This window comes from Mus musculus, chromosome 16 (genome assembly GCF_000001635.26).
Source record: "Mus musculus strain C57BL/6J chromosome 16, GRCm38.p6 C57BL/6J".
Taxonomy (NCBI): Eukaryota; Metazoa; Chordata; class Mammalia; order Rodentia; family Muridae; genus Mus; species Mus musculus.
The window spans coordinates 23218418-23238619 of NC_000082.6; the positions used below are offsets into that span (position 1 = coordinate 23218418).

Below are 20202 nucleotides of genomic sequence, written 5' to 3' on the forward strand. Positions count from 1 at the left end.
CACCAAACTGAGTCATCTTTCCTATGGCCAAAGAACAGCTTGATAACCACAAACAATTTGCCTGAAGACATTACCTCGCATCCATAAGGGCTAAAGGGGATGGAAAAAAAAGTCTGCTCTCAAGTTCACACCAGAAAGACTGAATGAGGGGAAATGCAGCCAATCACTGTATACACACTGTAATCTTATCTACGGAAAGCTGAAGGAACGCACACAGGAAATAACCGGAAGGGGAAAGGTCGAAAGGTTAATTTTGTTTGGGGCTGATAGACTGATGGCTTTCCTCTCGGCTTTGTATATTTGCTTCACTTTAAAAAGACTTTTTGTTTTTTGTTTTTCCTAAAGCAAATGTTGCTGGAGAAATCAGAAACCAAGAAGAAAAAAAAAGAAGGAGAAAAAGTTACTTCAAAGTTGACTTTTGTGTGCATGAATGGCTGTGTACCTTGTGCATGCAGTGCCCTGGAGGCCAGAAGACATTGGAGTCCCCTGGAACTGAAGTTGGAGGTGCTTGTGAGCCATCAGAAGAACCCATGTCTTCTGCATAAAGGACAACACTTTTAAGCATTGCACCATCTCTCCAGCCCACTCAAAGTTGACTTTTAAAATAAACTTTATTATTATATTAATAAAAAATCATGTACTGAAGTTAACTAGACCCAAAGTCTACACATCACAATGAACAAGAGGTTTAAGTGGAACATAAAAATGAATGACTAAAAATCCATAATACCATGAGGCCTTAGGGAATGGAAGGAAGCAAGTTTGAAATAAATTACTAGCAGGCACAAACCATCGCTCTTCCTCTCCCCTGAAAACATTAATGAATTTCAAAGACGTTTCTAGAACCCACATATTCTCTTACACAAAGCCTTAACCACCAATGTGGGTTTTATTCTGACAGCGGTTCTCAGGGCAGTAAGTAGACAGCAGATTGCTTCCACTGTAGAAGTCCCTCCAAGGAGAGCAGATCTCCAACTCTTTTAAAGAGAATTTACTACAAGCATCTTAGAGTCCTCGAAAGTCCAGAGGGCCTGTGTTTTCTGCCATTGCTGGTAAGTTTAGTTGCTGGGGCAGTTTTGTGAGACTAGAGCAACAATTTTGGCAGCTATAGATTGTGAGGTGTTGCTGGCTCTTTGATGGATTTGTCCAATGGCATCCAGTAGGCCAGAGGTCTCTGAAAGGAAAAAGAGCTTAGTGGCAAAGCCCCCAGTTCAATGCCTTACTAGTGGACTTGAGGCCGCTAACTTGATCTCTGCCTCTGAGTCTGATTTTCACCTGCATGTAGACAGTATATACTTACCTCTCAGGTGACTGAGTCTGAAGAGGGCTCATGGGGAAGAAAAAAAGATGTGTGAATATACATATATATGTGTGTGTTTATATATATATATATATATATGTATATGTATTTATATATGCACATGTAAATATTTGCATAGATATAAATATATATTTTACATATATATATGCCCTTTGCAAATGTGAAGATAAAAATGTATGTGAATTGTCTTTATATGAGTGCATATATATATATATATATATATATATATATATATATGTATGTATATATGTATATATCTATATGTATTTATTTGTGTGCCAAATTCCCATGGAGGTTAGAAGAGGGCACTGGATTCCCTACTAGAGTTAGAAGATTATTCTCTAGCCACTATGTGAGTGTTGAGAACTGAATCAGGACCTTCTACAAGGGCAGCAAGGGCTCTTAAACAATGGGCCATTGCTCCAGCCCCAGCTTCCTTTATCCCTTCCTCCCTCCCTTCCTTCCACTTTCTGAGATACCAAGGAATGCAAGTATTGGTTTTTTTTTTTAAGAGTACATATATAAATGAACCATCAAGATGAGAAGATCTGGGAAACAGGTGAATGGATGTGGGGGATGGAGACATGGAAATGTGGAAGATGGCCTGCCCAGGCCGCCTAGAGAATTGTAAAGAAAGCTGTGCTGTCAGCAAATACCTGGGACTTTTGCCTTGTGATGTTGTCAAAACATGTTACTATTTTGCCTTTGTAAAAGCACAGATATTTAACAATCAAAGTGGTGGACATGTGTGCCTTTAATCCCAGCAGAGGCAGAGGCAGGTGGGTCTCTGTGAATTCAAAGCCAGCCTGGTCTGCAGAGGTAGCTCTAGGGCAGCCAGAGCTACACAAAAAAAAAAAACCCTGTCTCAAGAAAATCAAAATGCAGAACAAAACAATAGCAACAACAGAAGAACACACTTTTTTTTTTTTTTTTTGTAATAGTATCATCTCCAGTCCAAGAGAGCAGTTAAAAACTTGTTTGGAATTTTAAAAAGTCATTTTTGAATATTTATGAAGAGATGACTCATTAGTTAAGAGCACTAGTCTAATAGAGGACCTGAGTTCAGTTCCCAGCTTACAAGATCACCTGACTCCATCTCTAGGGAAGCTGATGCCCTCTTCTGGTCTCTGAGGTCACCTGCACTCATGTGCACACCTACACACCCCCTCCTTCACACAGAATTAAAAATAAAATAATTCTTTAGAAGATGTTTTGGGCTGGAGAGATGGCTCAGTGGTAAAGAGCACTGACTGTTCTTCCAGAGGTCCTGAGTTCAATTCCCAGCCACCACATGGTGGCTCACAACCATCTGTAATGGGGATCCAATGCCCTCTTCAGGTGTGTCTGAAGACAGCGACAGTGTACTCACATGTATGAAATAAATCTCACAAAAAAGAGAGAGAGAGATATTTTGAAGTCAGATCTGTAGTTGTCTTCCCATGCCCAGGCATGGATATCATGCCAAGATTGCCTTTCAGGCAAGAACTTGGAAAACATCTGTGCATGACACTTGCAAATACTGGACTTCTAAGAATAAGTGAGAACACTTACCCAAGCTGCCTTGCATTAAAATGCTGACTATGTGGCAGTTGCTGTTAAACAATTAGAGATTTGGCCAGAACATGTGACTTAATAATGGAGACACAGGTTTTTTTTTTCCCTCATTCTCCCTAAGGACCTAGAGTGGATTTTAGAATTAATGGGTGAAGTGTAGCCCATGTATACACATAGTATGTCTACCCTAACTATCCTGGCTATACCGTAGCTAAACTTCTTTTCTATTTTGGAGTTGGCAGGTCGCTGCTTGCTGTACTATGGGCTGGTTCCTTCCCATCCGTGGCTACTGACCTACTCTCAAGAGACTTTGTCATCTTCTCCTTAGTCCCCGATAGTCCATTGGCTCATCTGTGCCACTCAGCAAGCAGCAGAAGCCCTCTTTGGTGCCCAGAGACATTGCTGTTTTATTCTGTTTTCTTACTTGGGCTTCTTGTAATTCCCTGGTATATGAGCCTCACCCTCGAGCTTGGCCACACTGAGGAACAACATGGGCAGCACATGTAGAACACAGTTTGTTGGGTCCCAGAGCCCAGCCTCCTATTGGACAACGTGTGCTACGGGTGCTCAGGGTAGAAAGTGCACTTCCCTAAGTGATAACCTCTTCTAGGTCTTTGGGAGCATATGTAGTGGGGTTGGAAAAAAATGATTTAGGAGGAAACTTTCAATTGCTTCCCACATCCTTTGCGGCCAAGGTATTTCTCAAGAACACCTCAGAAATACTGTTTGCCAGTGGCTTGTTGTGACTATTACAAAGCAACACCTCATTTATACTCACCAGTAAATGGCCTGAAATGATTACTGTGAAGGACAGGACCTAAGACACCGAGGGACTGTCTAAGTCTATTAAGAATGCAGCAACAAGGGGGGGGTGGGTATGGGGGACCTTTGGGATAGCATTGAAAATGTAAACGAGGAAAATACCTAATAATAATAATAATAATAATAATAATAATAATAATAATAATAATAATAAAGAATGCAGCAACAAAACCACCACAAGTTAGGTGATTTAAAGCACTTGGAAATATATTCTTCATCATTCTGAAGTCTAGTAGGCCCAAGGTCTAGGTGACATCAGCTTTGGCAACTGGTGAGGACAGACATCTTGTCTGTAGCTGGTGCCTTTTAGCTTCTCTTAATGAGGTAGAAGGACATGCCTGTGTCTCCTTGGTAAGTGGTCTCATTCAAGATAATGTTGCCCTCATGACTATTTGCCTCTCCAAGATCTCATCTCCTAATGCTATCCATTGAGTGCAGGTTGAGATTTCAGCATAGGAATGGAGGGTACATTCAGATAGTGGGAGCAGAAGTTATGGAATGTGGACTTCTAAGGAAAGCAACCAGCACGATAACCTATATTCCTATAGCCTGCAGCTCTATAGCCCCCAACCAGCATGATGAACTACATTCCTATAGCCTGCATCTCTATAGCCCCCGACCAGCATGATGAACTACATTCCTATAGCCTGACAATCTATAGTCCCCGACCAGCATGATGAACTATATTCCTGTAGCCTGCAGCTCTATAGTCCTGAGATATAGTTCAACATTTTGTCTCTCATTGCAGGTCAGAAGGCCTTACTGATGAAAGAGCCACTTTGGAAAGCTACCAGATGGTGATGCCCCTGCAGTTTTTCTGGGAATATCCCTACATGTCTATTTATCTGTTCTAGACCCCCCCCCCCCCCAGGGCTTCTTTTTAGGTTTGCCACAGTGTGTGGGTATTATCAATGTGGCAAGTTCAAAACCCAGAGTGAACCCCTTCCCTTTCCCCCCCATTGACTGGTTAGAGTTCTAGAAAATAGAACTTAAGAGTAGATGCTGTATCCCATTTTAAAAGAGTCTCTTTCCTATTGTATGGTTCTTAGTTCTTAAATTGAGTGGAAACAAGAGGGAGGTTGAAAGAAAGGATTGAGGCTTTCAATGAACGTGAGGGATACTGAGATTTCTCAAGGGCCTGGGTGACTTAATTTCCTCATCCACAAGTGGGTTTAACACCTTACTGTGTATAACACTGAAACCAGCACTGTGTCTTTGGTGATTCTTGTCTAGATGCCTTTTCTTCATTTCCTGTGTCAGCGTCACAGTTCAGGTGCTTAAGCGATCTCCACTGTCTGTCAGCTCCCAAGTCAGTCTGAGATTCTCACTTAAAGTCCTCGCTCCTGTTTCCATCTTCAAGAACCGCGACCGAAGAATCTACCTAAAGCACAAGGATGCACTGTGAGCCATGCATTAAAATCGTTTAATGGCCTCTTAATGTAGAACAAAATCTTCGACTTTCAGTTAGCACCCTTTCAGAAACAGTCACCCGGGGTCTGCTTTCATTGGCTCACAGCAGAGTGCACTATTATGAGCATGCTCAGTAGGCTAGACTCTACGTTACTTGCTCCACATAAATCATTTCGTGTAAACATGATCCTTAGTGCTGTCTTCTAGCTCTCCATGTTGCAGAAGAGGAAAGAATGGCCCAGAAAGACTGTGGAACTCACCCAAGAACAAATAGCTTCTTGGCCACAGAACTGAATTCACTGTCTGGCACTTTCTGATTTGGGTCTCTGGCTCCAGAGCAGCTGGGGGAGGGTGAGCAGCTAGGGGCTCAGAATCAAAGGATGGAGGAAGACAATCTGAAAGACAGGTGCTGGGGAGGAGGCGGCAATCTTTTCTTTCCCAGGTTGGTGGTGGGAAGCGGCTATCTGGACTTGAAGAGAACGCTCTGGTCCTGGCTCCAGCAATCTTACTGTAGAGGCTATTTTGCTACACAGAAAACCCAGACCAGCAATTTTCTGCGTTCTTGGAGCTCTATTTGATTCCTCTCCCAGCTCAGAGGTGGATATTTGGGATGTGATTACTGCCTCAGAGTAGTCAAATCTCTTCTCTAGGATAGAAAGGACCGAAGGAGCGGCCAGATGGTGGCTTCCAGTTCTCTTACAGAGGAAAGTTTTCAGTCTTTCGGAAGTGGTCTGTGGGTAATCAGAGATGGTCAGACTGCCAGACTGCTTCTTCAACAAGATGTTTCCTCCTGACTTCTCCAGCAGCCGTATCCTAAGCCCAGTGGAAGGAAGGTGCCCGGCTGTCTTTACCTTTGTAACCGGGTCCTGCCTGCCTGCGTACCTACTGTGAGAGTTCCAGGTCGCAGGACTCCAGAACATCTAAAAAAAAAAAAAAAAAAGTTTGACAAGGCTGTGTACAGGATACACTTAATGTTGGGGGATTTTTGTTAAACTCTAAATACTACAGTCTAAGATGTATGTGTCCTACATAAAAATTTGAGTTTTCACAGGGGTTAAATGACTTGTTTGATCAGGATCACCCTGTGCAGAGCCAGGACAAGCACTCTGGTAAGAACGTTTTCGCCAGATAACACTGAATCCAATCCATCGGGACACGCAGGGGGTGGGGGTGGAGGCAGCATTTGGGCTTCCTTGCCTGCCGCATTGCTCCGCCCCAAAGGCTTGCTCTTTGTGGACAGACTGCAAGATTCCCTGCATTACGGGGAGCCCTAAGCAGGCACCTTTAACCTTGAGCCTGCTCGCTAGCGACCTCCAGAGGGCCAGGATGGTTTGGGACCGGTGTGATAGAGCACTTTTCTAGTTTTAACGACTCTATTTGCATAACGGAGACCAAGCGTCCTCCCGCCGGTCTGCCGTGCTTTTCTTCCCTCCTTCCCGGTCCTCTGTACCCTCATCTGTGCTCCCTCTCTGCTTCCCAGAAGATCCGTTCTCAAGGGGACTCACTCGGAGCTTGAGTCCCGGGCTCTTCTCCCTCGGCCCGGCAAGATCCAGAGGCACCTGGGGGAGTGGAGTTGAGCGCCAGCCTGGGTTGGGGAGCCGCCCTGGCACTGCCCGACCCTAACAAAGGGAATCGGACTGCGCGCCGTGCGAGCGCTCGGTGGGCTCAGCGACCGCAGCCGCCTTCCCGATTGAGAGAGCTGCAAGTGAGTAGGGGCGAGGCGGGCGGCACGGGTCTGAAGAAGGAGTGCAGGGGTGCGCTGAGAGGCAGCCCTAGCTGCGGGAGTAGGAGCCGCCGCCCCGGGCTGGGGATGTCTGTCGCGGGTCCAGGGGAGGGACCGCCTTGGCCTCCCCTCCCTAATCCCCCACCCCCACCCCCACCCCCCGGCACGCCAGCCTGCGCACCCATAACAAACCCACGTGTGCGGGGACGCAGGAACCTACACTGCAGCGTCTGTATTGTGTAAGGCGTTGACTCGCGGAGTGAGGGTCTCTTTAGATCTTGCCCACTTTGGTAACAGAGCAGGAAAACAAGCCCGGTGGAAGGAGAGGGGGAGCGCAGGCACCACAACAAACGCACGTGTGCCCCGGCTGAACCTCTTTTGGTCAGGTTATTGTTCCAGCCAAACCAACGGGTGCGGCGCTTGGAGGCCACCTACTACTGCTGGAGAGGTGGGGACCTTTCGCAGCGGTGCTCTGTGAAGGGACGGACTAAACCTGTTGATTTTTAAAGGAAAAAGAAAATACAAACAAGAAAGAGCCGACAAAAAGCCCCCACCCCACCCACACGTATGCTTCACCCATTGGCACGGGTTTGGAGGTGAAACCTACAAGCCCTCATCTCTTCTTCGAGATTTTCTTAAGAGTCGTGGGCTGAACTAAGGATCTGTAGGGTACCCTTCTAAAATAGACCCTGCCCGACACACCATTGTCCCCGTGCACTGGCGACTGCCCCTGTTGGGGAATCTCGAGCGCCTCCCTAGCTTGCTGAAAGAATAGTTCATTTTAACAAAATCCACCAGTGAGGTCTTGGGTTTTGCTTGCTCTTCGCCTGGGAGCTCCCTGTGGCTAGACATTTCAGGTGTCACTGGCCCTGGCCACACAAGGCCAACGGGGGCCCCTCGTCTAGACGGGGACGTATCGGAGGCTCGCAGAGGTAGGTCCACTGTTTGCTGTGCTTTCCCCTTAACTTTCACTCTGCTCACGCAGCCGGATTTTTAGCGTATTGAGGTCTGGGCTTGTCAGCTCTGAGGAAAAGTTGAGGACAGGAAGGGGGCGGTGAACGGATCCTAGGCGACCTGTGCAGGAGTGACAGCATTTTACCAATCTGATGCTGCACCTCGAGTAGTCCCTGTGGAGACTAACCTGTCTCTGAAGACAACTGGACAGCCTTCAACCGTGTACCTTTGTTATTGAAAAAATCCAGGCGACAGCTAGGGAACCTTTTTAATTTTACAGGCAGGAAGCTGAGGTCTGAGAGTTCAGCCCCTTGGGTCTTCCAACTGCTCGGCCTTCATCCAGAGGATTCTGCGGTCGGCTTAAAAGGCAGTAGCCTCAGGCAGGGCGGAGTGAAACAAAGAAAATAATTCAAATTGGAAACTGCGCCCTTCCATTATACCTTTCTAGAGTTCTCTGTTTTAGTGGAGAAGAGGGACTTAGCATTTCCCCCACTTCTCAGCCTGTCCCGCTTCATAACTTTGCTCTGCTCTCCTGGCTGCCCTCTTGTTCTCAAATTGAACTAGGGCCAACTGGAGAGGCTTAGATGTTTTGCGGGCGCTAAGAAGCCTTTGTTCGGGCAGAAGCTGGGGCTGTTGACATCAGCCCCGCTGGGAGGAGAGTGTCTCTTGTAGTCAGCTGCTTCTGAGCCCCTCAGTACAGAACGAAGCATTCTTTTCATTGATTTTATTTAATTAATTTATCTATTATGTATGATTCCCGTGGAAGTGACTGTGCCTTTTGTGTTTAGCAGAGAAGCAGGCAGAGGACAGTGAGATTAGTTTCTCTAAAGCTAGCTAGTTTGTGCTTGGAGGCTTTTCTCTCCATCTTCGCTCCGCCTAGGTGTGTTTCCTTCCTCCTAGTCGTGTTTACTTTCCCCTTCATTTCCAGGCTGTTTAGCTTTGTAATGGCAACGTTAAAAAAAAAAAAAATCACAGCTCTCAATTTACAGGAATAGGAGAGAATTTATTCTGGAGCCACTTCGGGTGACCCTGGCCTGGGAACACAGATTTAGATGATCTCAAATTCTATGTTGCAATGTGGAAGCAGCTTCTTGGAGTGTTTAGTTTTACTGGGCGGAGAAAGTTGTGAATTCAGGAAAGTTTAAAATACATTGGCAGGTACATCAGAGAGGCAGGTACCTAGGAATTTGGGAAGCTTTTCTATAACATCAAAATTCTATCTGGTGGGATTCTTGGCTTTTAGACTGGTAGAAGTTAGTTTCCTGCAAAATTAATAGATTCTAAAAGGCTTTTTATATGTTGCCAAAAGATGCTAGTTTCAACACAGGGAGTGTGTGTGTGTGGGGGGGGGGGTAAGGTGGGGGGCGGGGTGGGGGTAAGGGCAGGGGCAGGCCAAGGATGGATTGGAGTGATGGAGTGAGATGGAGGTGGGGGATGGTCCAGGAAACCCCTGTTTTGGAGGACTAGAACTTAGCCCTAGATAAAGTAATTAGCCTCTGGACCTGCAGAATTCCAGTCTCCGAAGTGCTGTAATTCTTATCTGAAGACCAATCTCGGCAGACAGGGATTACTTTCTGGAGTTTCTATTCCCAGCCAGGTGAGGTTGTCTCCTCAGGATGGTAATGAAGTTGAGGCTCCTTTTTTTTTTTTTTAAACGTAGGAAAATGAAGGACCTGAGAAGAGAAATGACCTGCTCCAAACACACAGAAACACACAGTCCACCTGCTTTTAGTGTCCCCTTTTTGCGTCAAAGGGAAGGTGTTGCATCAAACAAGTTGTCGGTACCCCAGAGTAAAGTCAAAGTTAGGTTGCTATAACAACACCCTTGCATCCTAGAGGATGTAAACAGGCTTGGCTTTCAAGCAGAGGAGTGGGTGCCGAGGGCAGGTACGGTGTGGAGTACTGCATTTAGGATGAGAATCGCTTTTCCTTGGTTTGCCAAGTGCTTCATTTCCCTCTTGCCCTGGGAAGATGCTTTGCAAATATTTGCAAAGCAAAGGACAGTAAGACCACAGAGACTCCACTCAGCTAGTCATTGTAGTTAACCTCTGGGGTCCTATTTTTTTTTCTTTTCTTTTTTTTTTTTTTTTGCCCAATGAACCTGCCAGTCCGTGCCCTGGCTCTCCTAGGAAGTAGATGCTGCTCGGAGCCTTAGTGTGTGGCATTCCTGAATGAGAAGAACTTGATTAGGGAAACTTGATTGTTTTTTCTTGCTTCTCTGCATGCGTTCTCAAACTTCAGGGAAATGTGTTTTAGTGATCCCCCAAAACACAGATAGGAGCCGATCTGATGCAACGCACAGCAGGATCTTTTATTCTATTTGAGTTATCAAGCTAGCTCATCCCCCCTCCCCACTGCAATGGTGGGGGAAGTCCCCGAATGTCTATGGGGGCAAGGCTTTATAGTAAGCAGCAAGCAGTGGTAAGTGTGCAAGCATCTAACTGGAAAGCTCCTGTGGCCTTTAACATAATTGGCTGGTGCTGGGAGTCACATCATAAACTTAACTTCTGTTCCCCTCCTCATTGTTTGTCGTTAGGCAGGGGGTTGGGCTTGTAACCTGGGGTGCATTTTTGTTGGGGGAATAACCAAGAGACACAGGTCTTGTTGAGGGTGTAACCTGGAAACTCTGGTCTTGTTGGGGATTAGGGTTAGGGTTAGAGACTGCAGCTAGGCTCAGCTTTTGTTGGGGGGCAACTTGGAAACTAATGCTAGATACTAGCCTGTTAGTCTACCTGAGTTCAAACTTGGGTCAAGTTCTCTAAAATGGAGTCTCAATGTAAAAGCTTTGGCATGTCAATAGCACGCTGACTCCCATAGCTGTGATCTATAGAACTTGCAACACTAACATATTATTGCAATGTTACTGTGTTGTATTAACATACTAGAGATGATCCTACTAAGTAATTACTGAAAAGGTTATGTCAGACTTCATAATCAAAGTTTTCCGGTTATACGAATGAGACTTTCCCATTGCAGAGCATTCACAAAATTCAAAAAAGGATCGAGAAACAGAAATAAAAAATCCCCAAACAGCCTTGCACTATCTGGTAATTTGGTTTCTGGATTTTGTTTTTAAAAAAAAAGAAAAAAATATATGTATATGTATATATGTATGTTTTTTTTGTTTTTAAAATAATATATAATAATATATTTGCTTGTGTGCATGCATTCTCAAATTTCATATTCCCTTAGCTGTGTTTCTATAGACTCACTTGCAACACTAATATATTATATAGCATATACATAATATTACATTATTAAATATAATTATATAAACACAACATAATTGACCATATGCAATATATAATATATAAATATATAATAATATAGTGTATAAATACATATAAATTTAATATACAAATATACACTTATCTCTATGGCTTTGTTTTTCTTTTCAAAATAATTGAGAATCATTGTATGTATAATTACAGCTTTCGTATTTCACACTTTATAATAAGGTTTTGGTGATGAGCACATCAGCTGCCTATCACCTTCAAGTGTCCGTGTCCCCTTGGGATCTGACCCCTTTAATGCTTGTTTCAGTGAGGGCATGTGAATGGTTGAGCCCCTGCTTCTCTCCGCCTTCAAATCGTAGCCAGTTTTTCTTTGAGAAATGCAGAGGTGATGACAGATACAGTAGAGGGAGGAGAAGCCTGTGCACGCATGGCCTTTGAGCTATGGATCATGATTTTGTGGCCCCTAAAAACTCAATAGTAAAGTTTCTGTAAATGCTCACTGAGCAACCTTACCTTAGGGTCATTTATTAATTCACTGGCACAGTGAGTAAAAGCCTTGTAGTCTAAAGGAGGGAACCTGGGTGACAAGAGAGAAGTGTCAGATGCTATTGATCACAGAGGCGACAAGCTCTCATGTCTGGAGCAGTGGAGGCCACTCTGGGAGGTTGTGCGTACATGTTTCAGTTGATACCATGATTTACTTTCTTGAATTTCCACAGGATGGAGCCTGATGTCAGCTGTTGAGCAAACTTAGATTTGCTCTAATTACATAGGAAGTCTTCAAGTGAAAGAGCATTAGAAACGTAGAACCCAAGCAGTTCAGAATGTAAATTCTTGGCTTTCCATTCACTGCCCATGGAGGGATGGACAAGCTACTTGTTGAGGTTCAGGAATCACCCCACAAACCATAGCAACACCGATCTCCGCTTAGCAAGAGTCCTTCTTAACCACACACCCGAGACTGAACTTTCAGGGCCGCAAAAAGGGCTCTGGAGCCTAATTGAGGCACCAATCTGTCCTCAAGGCAGACTTTTTTAAAGGAAAAACCAGGTTCACAAGTTTAAAGGAAGGCAGTGAAGTGGCACAGCATTTTTTGCTAATTAGACAAAGTATTCTCAGCTATCTTTTGAGCTGATTGTTCCTAGGTGAAATAAGAGGAGCCGTACAGATTGTGAACTGGGGGGTTTGGTACTTTGAGATAATAGAGTACAAGTGTTGCAACCGTAACCTTTTGTGTTATTTGTAACCCAACCATTCTTGAGGATCTGCTATGGATAATTACTTCTGGGAAGTGGAGTCTGAGACCGCGAACTTAACTTCACCTTATGAGCAAAATGGAGACTGAATACAAAATGGCTACAGTTATGTTAAAAGGAGCAGGATTCACTAGTACTTAGTATCAATTAGCATTCTCTGTGAGAGCAGAATAGCCGGCCTAACTCCACAGGGCCGTTGTAAGATGATATTGAAGGTAAAAGGCCAGTTCCTGGTTAAGCCCTCAATAAGTGCTAGCTATTATCATTAATAGACGTTGTGGCCCTCATGGTTTTTTTTTTTTTTTTTTTTAACCATGAAAGCAGGGTATGGCTTTTTGTTCTTAGGGAAGGTTAGTTAAAATGGAGGCTCTTGTCATCCAAATAGCAAGTTAAGAGAGATATAATCTCTTGCACAATGAGATTTTCATTTTGTTTATTATGAAAAACTTCAAACGCATATCAAAAGTGCACAGTGAGTTCTGTACCTCTCATCCACTCCTTATGAAAATGCATGGCTGGCCTATAACCCTGCCTCAACCCTATGCTAACTTTAAAGCATGACCCAGACGTCTTATCAGCCTAGCCATAAATATTTCACTCAGCTCAATGATGCATATTTAAGGCACTGAGTTGCGTTGGCTTGGGGCCTGTCTCTTGTCTCGCCCTTATGGAACCCTTCAAGTTTGTGGGGAGCGGGCCAAAGAGGGAGGGCACAGCAGTCCTGGGAACTTTTTCAGCTTTACTGGTCAAATACAGAGGTCATGCCATGTCCCAAAGAGACAAAGAGAGTGTAAGGAACACAGAAGTTGAAGTTAGAGTCAGGAGACCTGATTTGAGCAAGAGCCACCTCTTGCTAGTTGTCTGCTTTTGGCAAGTGACATGGATTTTTTTTCAAGCACGTTTACAGAAAAAGGTGACCACTGATTAAAGTATTTAAGGTGGCCAGTGTTGGGCCTCCCATTCTTACGCCCAGTTTTCCTTCCTCATAGGCATTGTTTCATAGGGGCCGAGGGAGGGCCCTTAGGCTGAGGGCCCATGCTCACCACCCTGTCAGATGCAGTAGTCAAATTAAGCCCCAGTTTACTGGGACTCCCGTCATTTCTAAGCCTAGCCAGTGATGTGTGGTCCCTGAGGCGTGGCACCCTGGGTATGCCATGCCAGGAGCTCAACTGTTGCTCCTCTCCTGTCCCCTCTCTGCTCTGATAGCAAATAAAAGTTGTATGTAAGTCTAAGAGGCTTCCTCATGAGAATAATAAAGGAACTTCCTTTATAGTATTCAGATAATAAAAAAATTCACCTTCTTCCTATATGCTGTTCCTCCCACAGTCTGTCTGTTTGCCTGCAGGCCTGGAGAGCAAACCCTGGGCATGTGCACCCTAGGCCACTAAGCCACACACTCAGCCCTTCCTTCCACTTCTCCAAAGTGATTCCCTTTTATAGATGGAGGTAGACTCTTTCAGCCCCTTCTGCCAAGTAGTCATGCTCCTATACAATTTGTTTGTTTTTTCTTTCTTTCTTTCTTTCTTTCTTTCTTTCTTTCTTTCGTTCTTTCTTTCTTTCTTTCTTTCTTTCTTTCTTTCTTTCTTTCTTTCTTTCTTTCTTTCTTTCTTTCTTTCTTGAAATGGGATCTCACTGTGTGGCCCTAACTGGCCTGCGACTTAAGCTGGCTTTGAACTCACAGAGATCCACCTGCCTCTCCAGTTCTGGGATCAAAGGAATGTGTCACCTTGCCTGGCTCAAAGGTACTTTATAAACTCAGTTTATGGATTTCGTCATGTCTGCCACTTTACAAATGGGGTCTTTTTAGTTTGCTGTACGAAATAGAAGTCTCCCTAGCAGCCTGCGTTTGATATATTTTTGCACAGCTACACCACCGTCTATATTCTGAGTACATATTTACTTAGCTGATCTTTGCCTGCAAGATACATTTGTCTGTTTTCATAAAATATATTTTGAGTGTTTGCACTTTGCATATATATGGAAGTCAGTTATGAATGTCGGTGAGCGACAGGAAGCCAGCTCTGGGGAGGAGGGGGGTAAGTGTGCGAGACCAGGGACACTGAGAACCAGATCTGGAAAACTGGACTTGGTAGCTGCCCAGCTCCACCACCAAGAGACTGTATTTGGATGAAAAGATATTTTTGGAACTAGCCTGACCTGGTTGGGTGCCCTCAGCTGCAAGTGAAAACACTGAGGAGTGACGTCGTCAGCTTCTCCCCCATCCCATGGAGCCTTCCAAGGCTGATTCGATTCTCAGGGTCAGGCTTGGAGATATTGTGGGGAGGACATGGAGACGAAAGGCAGCAGTGGGAGGGTGTGATGGGGAAGTGAGAAAAGGTGATGTTTGTTCTCAGGCTCTGCTGGAGGAGGGTTTCTACTCCATCTTGGTTTAGATCCCTTTGAAGGTTGTGCTTCCCTGAGTCCTGCTCACAGAGGTGGGCTACTGGAAGATGGGGCTTAGGACACATTGGCAAGGAAAATAGATGTGGAAATGGGAGCTTTCTTTCCATATTTCATTTTCTTTTCTCCTTTCCTTTCCTTTCCTTTCCTTTCCTTTCCTTTCCTTTCCTTTCCTTCCCTTCCCTTCCCTTCCCTTCCCTTCCCTTCCCTTCCCTTCCCTTCCCTTCCCTTCCCTTCCCTTCCCTTCCCTTCCCTTCCCTTCCCTTCCCTTCCCTTCCCTTCTTTCTTTCTTTTTGTTTTTATTTTTTGTTTTGTTTTGAGACAGGGTTTCTCTGTGTCGCCCTGGCGGTCCTGGAACTCACTCTGTAGACCAAGCCGACCTCAGACTCAGATACCCGCCTGCCTCTGCCTCCTGAGGCTTTCTGTTCCGCAGGAATTCAAAATAAGAAGCCTCTCTCCTGGAGAGTCACACTGAGTGTGACTCTTGTGGAAAAGAGAAGCACTCTGAGGAACGGGTGGGCTGGGTGTGGTGAGCGGTGAAGAAAGCAGAACTGCCCAGTGTGGGAGTGAGCTATGTGGAAAGCCAGAGCACTCCCTGTCAGGGAGAGTCTCCAGAACCCGGCGGAAACAGAGGACTCTGGGAAGTCTGCATAGGAAGAGGCAAAAGGCACGGGACGGACGATATGGGACCAATGGAGGACAGAAGAGCCAGTTTCCACTTACTTGGCAAACATGGAATAGAATGGAAGCGTTCAAGGAGGCCTGACTGTACTTTCCTCTGGATCTTGGCAGCCCTCCGCTGTTCTGTCATTGAACAGCTCAGCCTGACCTTATATTCATAAGTTATGTTGACGTAAATAAATATACCATATATGCTTTAGATGACCAGGAAACCTGGCCACTGGGAGAGAATGATGTGTCCCAGGAGGGTGACCATGGAATTCTTTTCCTTAGAGTTGGCTTCTGTCTCCTGGTCTGTAGAGCACAGTGTTTCTGATGTTACTACTACTATTTTTTTTCTTTTCTTTTTTTTTTTTTTTTTTTTCACTGCAAGACTGATGCTCTGTACATGCAAGGCAAGTACTCTACCAGCTAGGCTATAAACCCAGCCCCTCATCCAACTTAAACTTTGTAGCAATCAACCCCCTGCTTGATTAGCCCTCTGGGCTAGAACAGAGAGCACCTACCATGCCATTTTGTATAAGCCTCGGATTAGCTTGATGAGGGAAACAAGACATAGGTTTTACTGTGTTCTTGGTTCTCATTAGGCACTGTGTGTGTGTGTGTGTGTGTGTGTGTGTGTTCACCCAATCCTGACAGCAAGCTGGGATCCTGACATTAGTAGCTCCCTTTTGCAGGTGAGAGGAAAATCGAGGTTCAGCACGGGCCAGAGGCTTGCCCACAGTCCTGCTGCTGTTGGGAGTACAGTTCAGAGTGGGGATAGATCTCTATCTCTTCTTCTACACGCTCCCGCAGGTGCCTTCACTGCCAGTATCTCCCACTCCTTTGGGTCTGAGAAATGCTTAGTTTTGTCTGTGGGGAGCCTCATCGAACAGTTTCTTCTCACTGGGCTGGAGGGAGCTTCTCACAGTTCCTCTGAGACAAATGAAAGAACTGATGGGCCGTGAGGTGGGTATAGTGTGACTTTTGCATCATGCATGTGACTGTCCATTTCTCTTTTTGGTAGGACTCATTTTGAGTCATGCTTGGTTTCTCCTTTTCTCCCATTTACACTTTAAAGCTGTGAGATCCACTTACAATCACTACCTGGTTAGGAGCAGGGTTGAAGACACCCATTGATTAGCATGGCCTGGGATTTGGTGACCTATTAGCTTGCTACCTTCAGTGTTTTGAAACGTGTAAGTGGAACTCAATGTTGGTATTCTTAGGGACTTATCTTACAGATGTGCTGCTTAAACGACTTCTTCTTTTAGAGAATATAGTCAACAATAATTTGTTCTTTAAATATTTATTGAGTACCTGTTATCTGTTTGACAAGAGACTACCTTCTTAAAGACTATACCAGAAACACACACACAGACACACACACACAGACACACACACACACACACACACACAGACACACACACACACACACACACACACACACACACACAGAGAGAGAGAGAGAGAGAGAGAGAGAGAGAGAGAGAGAGAGAGAGATTAACTAGTAGGGCTTTGGAAGCGAGTGACTGACAAACTTCCCATACCCCCCTGTTCCTCTCTTCTCAGGATCCTTAACTTTGTTCATTCATTCAATAAATCTCGAGTTCCCGCTGCATGCCATGCACAGCGCTTGCTTTAGGATGTAGACAAATAAGCTCTTTCTTTTCTTCCATCCAGAACTTGCTCAGAGGTACACATGACTGAATGGTTACAAGTTAATTGATGCATGTGATGATTCAAGTGTGTCAGCCTAGGGAGAAAGGTTTCGAAATGTTCTCTGAAAGAGGAAACAGCTCAGCTAGGTGTCCGAAGGTAGCAGGGTTACCCTTTTGACAGGAGGGTGAGAAAGGGCTATATATACAACAGAGGGTCAAGGGTGAGGGTCAGCATGCTGATGTGTTGAGGTTGATCCTGAGGAGGAACATCAGAGTCGGGAAGTGGTGAGAGACGAGGCTAGGTACTTGTGTGCGCAGGACAGTCTTTCCTCATTCCCTCTGTACCATGCACTATTATTACCTGTTTTTGTGGGCGAGGAAACAAAAGCGGAGGCAGTCTGGTGACTTGTTCAAAGGCAGATCATTCGGTGAGCTGAGGTGCTTGGGCATCTTGCTCTCCAGTCAGGCATTTGGCCTTCACTCCAGGGCCTGCAGGGGCAAGCTGAAGTCTGGTTTTTGCTGGCCAAGATAACCTTCCTTGTCTTTCAGTCTTTCCAGGGGAGCATCCCTGGTCAAATCTTTGTTTATCCACCTGCCTCTCAGCATTAGTCCCCTTTGCTACACCAAGGCCGGCTGCCTGATGTCCCCCTCTCCTGTGGCTTGGTTTTGTCTTCTATTTATTCAGCCAACCAGTAGACTAGAAATGTCAAAAGAAACCTTTATGTGTGACAAAAAGGATGATGAAGGGCTTTTTTTTCTTAAAACATTTCAGATTCCTATGGGAGTTTAGGCATTACCTGGGACACATCTGGGATTGGCATGGGCATTGTGGGGGGTCTGGAGGGGTGGAGCAAGGGTCTGTGGCTGGACTGGACTGGTAGGAAGGATTTGGGAAGGAACGGAATTCACTTACAAACAAAACTGTTCTGTCTTACCCAACCATAAATGAGCTCTTGGGCTGTTGTCTTCATCTCCCAGAGTAATTTCTGGTTTGGAGCTGGTCTTTGGTTAGGTGTAGCATAGATACTCAAAGTAAAGTTTATTGAAAATTATTAAATTGAGAACTCAAAGACAGATCATTGAAATTACGGGCTGAAATAAAACCATAGAATTACAAAAAAAATAAAATAAAAACAAAAACAACAACAACAACAACAACAACAACAAAAACAACTGAGGAGAACACAAACGATGTTCTTAGAGAAAATTAATAGATAACCTGCAAGTATCATGGCAGCTTAGTGGAGGACACTCTCCCAGAGTAAGTGAAGCTCTGGGTTCAGCCCCCAGCAACGTACACACCTTGGTAGGGGAACTGGATGTAGCCATTAAACACCAAGATGGTGGCAGCGTAGGGGAGCCTAAGGAAAATCCATAGCATGTGCTGAGGACAACAGAAATAGACCTGAAGTCTCAAGGTTGTACCAAGGGGGTCCTTTAGAATGACCATAGGGGGATTTCTAAGAATTCTATTTAAAAAATCTTTATTGCATGGGAGTTGTATAAGGTCACTGTCATGTAAATATATAATGTGCTCTGATCACACTTCCTTCCAATCCCTATGGTCAACCATCAGGGAACCCTTAAGAGGCACACGTCATTCTTGTCATTGCCCAAAACTTGGTCCCATACCACAGCTGGCTGCAGAGGTCTCCAGATGGGGGTTGTCTGATCTGGAAGTTGGCGCCAGAGAAGGCTTTTCAGTACTGACAGTTATGAGGGTAAAATTGACTGAATGCTAAACCAGACAGGACAGCCTGGGAGATCACAGCTCTAAAAACAAACCCAGAACAGAACAACTTGCTTAGGCTTATCTAAATGGCATCATTGACCCATGAGTGGGCAGAGGGCAGATCAGGTGAGAGACTCAGATGAGCAGGACATTGTCTTTTCATGGGTTTTGGGGACGCAATCGTGTAGACAACCTCCAGGCAAAAGAAAGCACACTGTAGATCACAAGACTCATAAGCTGCTGCGCGGTGGAGGGAGGCCTCTTGGAGGAGACTGTTTGGCCTGGGTGCTGAAGGTGAGTTCTGCGGTTTGATTTGAGAAAAGGGAGTCGTGAGAATACTGAGGAGGAGTGAAGTGTGTGGCCTGCAGGGCCATTGTGAGTGACTTGTGGCCGGAGAGCAAGGGCGAATGCATGCACAGCTGCTCTTGACCGTGTAGCCTCGGCATGCTAGCAAGCACACACCAGTTTGGATAAACTGAACGTTTGGCCCTGGTGTATAAACTGAAGCCATGATCTCTCTGAGGCAGGGTTGGGGAAAAGCTTTATCGTAGATATGAGGCATCTGGAAGAGGCGAATACAGAATGAGAGAGAGAGAGAGAGAGAGAGAGGGAGAGAGAGAGAGAGAGAGAGAGATAGAGAGAGAGAATAGATTGAACATAGCCACCAGACTGGACCTGGCCATGAGAGGAGAGAGAGAAGGATGGGGAGAGCGAGAGAGGAGAGAGAGTGTGGGCAGAGGAGACCAAGAGAGGATGCCTAGAGAGGAAGACAAGAGAGCAAGTAGCCAAAAATAGTAGGGTTCTATAGGAATGAGAAGCTGGGGGAGGGGAGCCCAGGAGCTGGAGAAGTTTAGGCTAGGGGGAGGGGTGAAGGAGCCTGGAGGCCTCTGTATGCTTTGATAGGCTAATAGGCCCACCGATAACCTTCTATCCTCCTTGATAGTGACAAGAAATTGGCTGCTTTGATAGGGGAAATGGGTGCCAGAATTTTGGGGGATGGAGTTTTCTTTGGCCCTGACAGCAGCCCCATGTAACACAGTTGTTTTTCCTGCACTGATGAAGGCACGGTATTCAAAGTGGTTTACCTAAAGTAATTCAGTGTAAAGTTGTGCCTTAAACCCTGTGGGCTCTCTGAATTCCAAAGCCTGTGGTTTCCTCTTGTGCTATGACTTGTGGGCCATAGGGACACCTGATTAGCTACCTTACTGAAACAAACTTTACAAAAGGCAAATGTGAGATATGCTTTTCACAGATTGCAATTTTTTTAAGCATGAAATAGTTTATTTAGGGCATGGGGAAGGGAGTTGAGAGGGTAGTAGGGACAGAGAAAGTGAGGGAGGGGGCGGGGAAGAAGGAGAGGGTAAGAGGAGAAGAGATGGGAGGGGAGGGGAGGGGAGGCTGGCCATAAACACATGGAGGGGGTGGGGGGAGAAGGGGTGATGAGGGAAGAGGGCAAGAGAGTAAGGGAGCAAG

The 20202-nt window shown here is 45.3% G+C and overlaps 1 protein-coding gene and 1 long non-coding RNA gene across 5 annotated transcripts in view; one reads left to right on the forward strand and one right to left on the reverse strand.

Annotated features, from left to right (window-relative positions):
- Window positions 1-3106: 3106 nt before the first annotated feature.
- On the reverse strand, window positions 3107-7067 carry BC106179 (cDNA sequence BC106179). The gene is made up of 3 exons (NR_152126.1): window positions 7051-7067; window positions 5368-6027; window positions 3107-5078 (listed from the first exon to the last, which is right to left on the reverse strand). It is a non-coding gene; the product is annotated as a cDNA sequence BC106179 (long non-coding RNA).
- St6gal1 (beta galactoside alpha 2,6 sialyltransferase 1) overlaps window positions 6312-20202 on the forward strand; it is a 135622-nt gene continuing 121731 nt past the window's right edge. The window contains exon 1 of one of the 4 annotated variants that reach the window (XM_006521876.4): window positions 6312-6812. The gene's annotated coding sequence lies outside the window, so the exon portion shown is untranslated. Of the gene's footprint in view, window positions 6813-7603; window positions 7763-18684; window positions 19024-20202 lie in introns of those variants that run through there. The other 3 variants (NM_145933.4, NM_001252505.1, XM_006521873.4) reach the window with 3 other exon arrangements.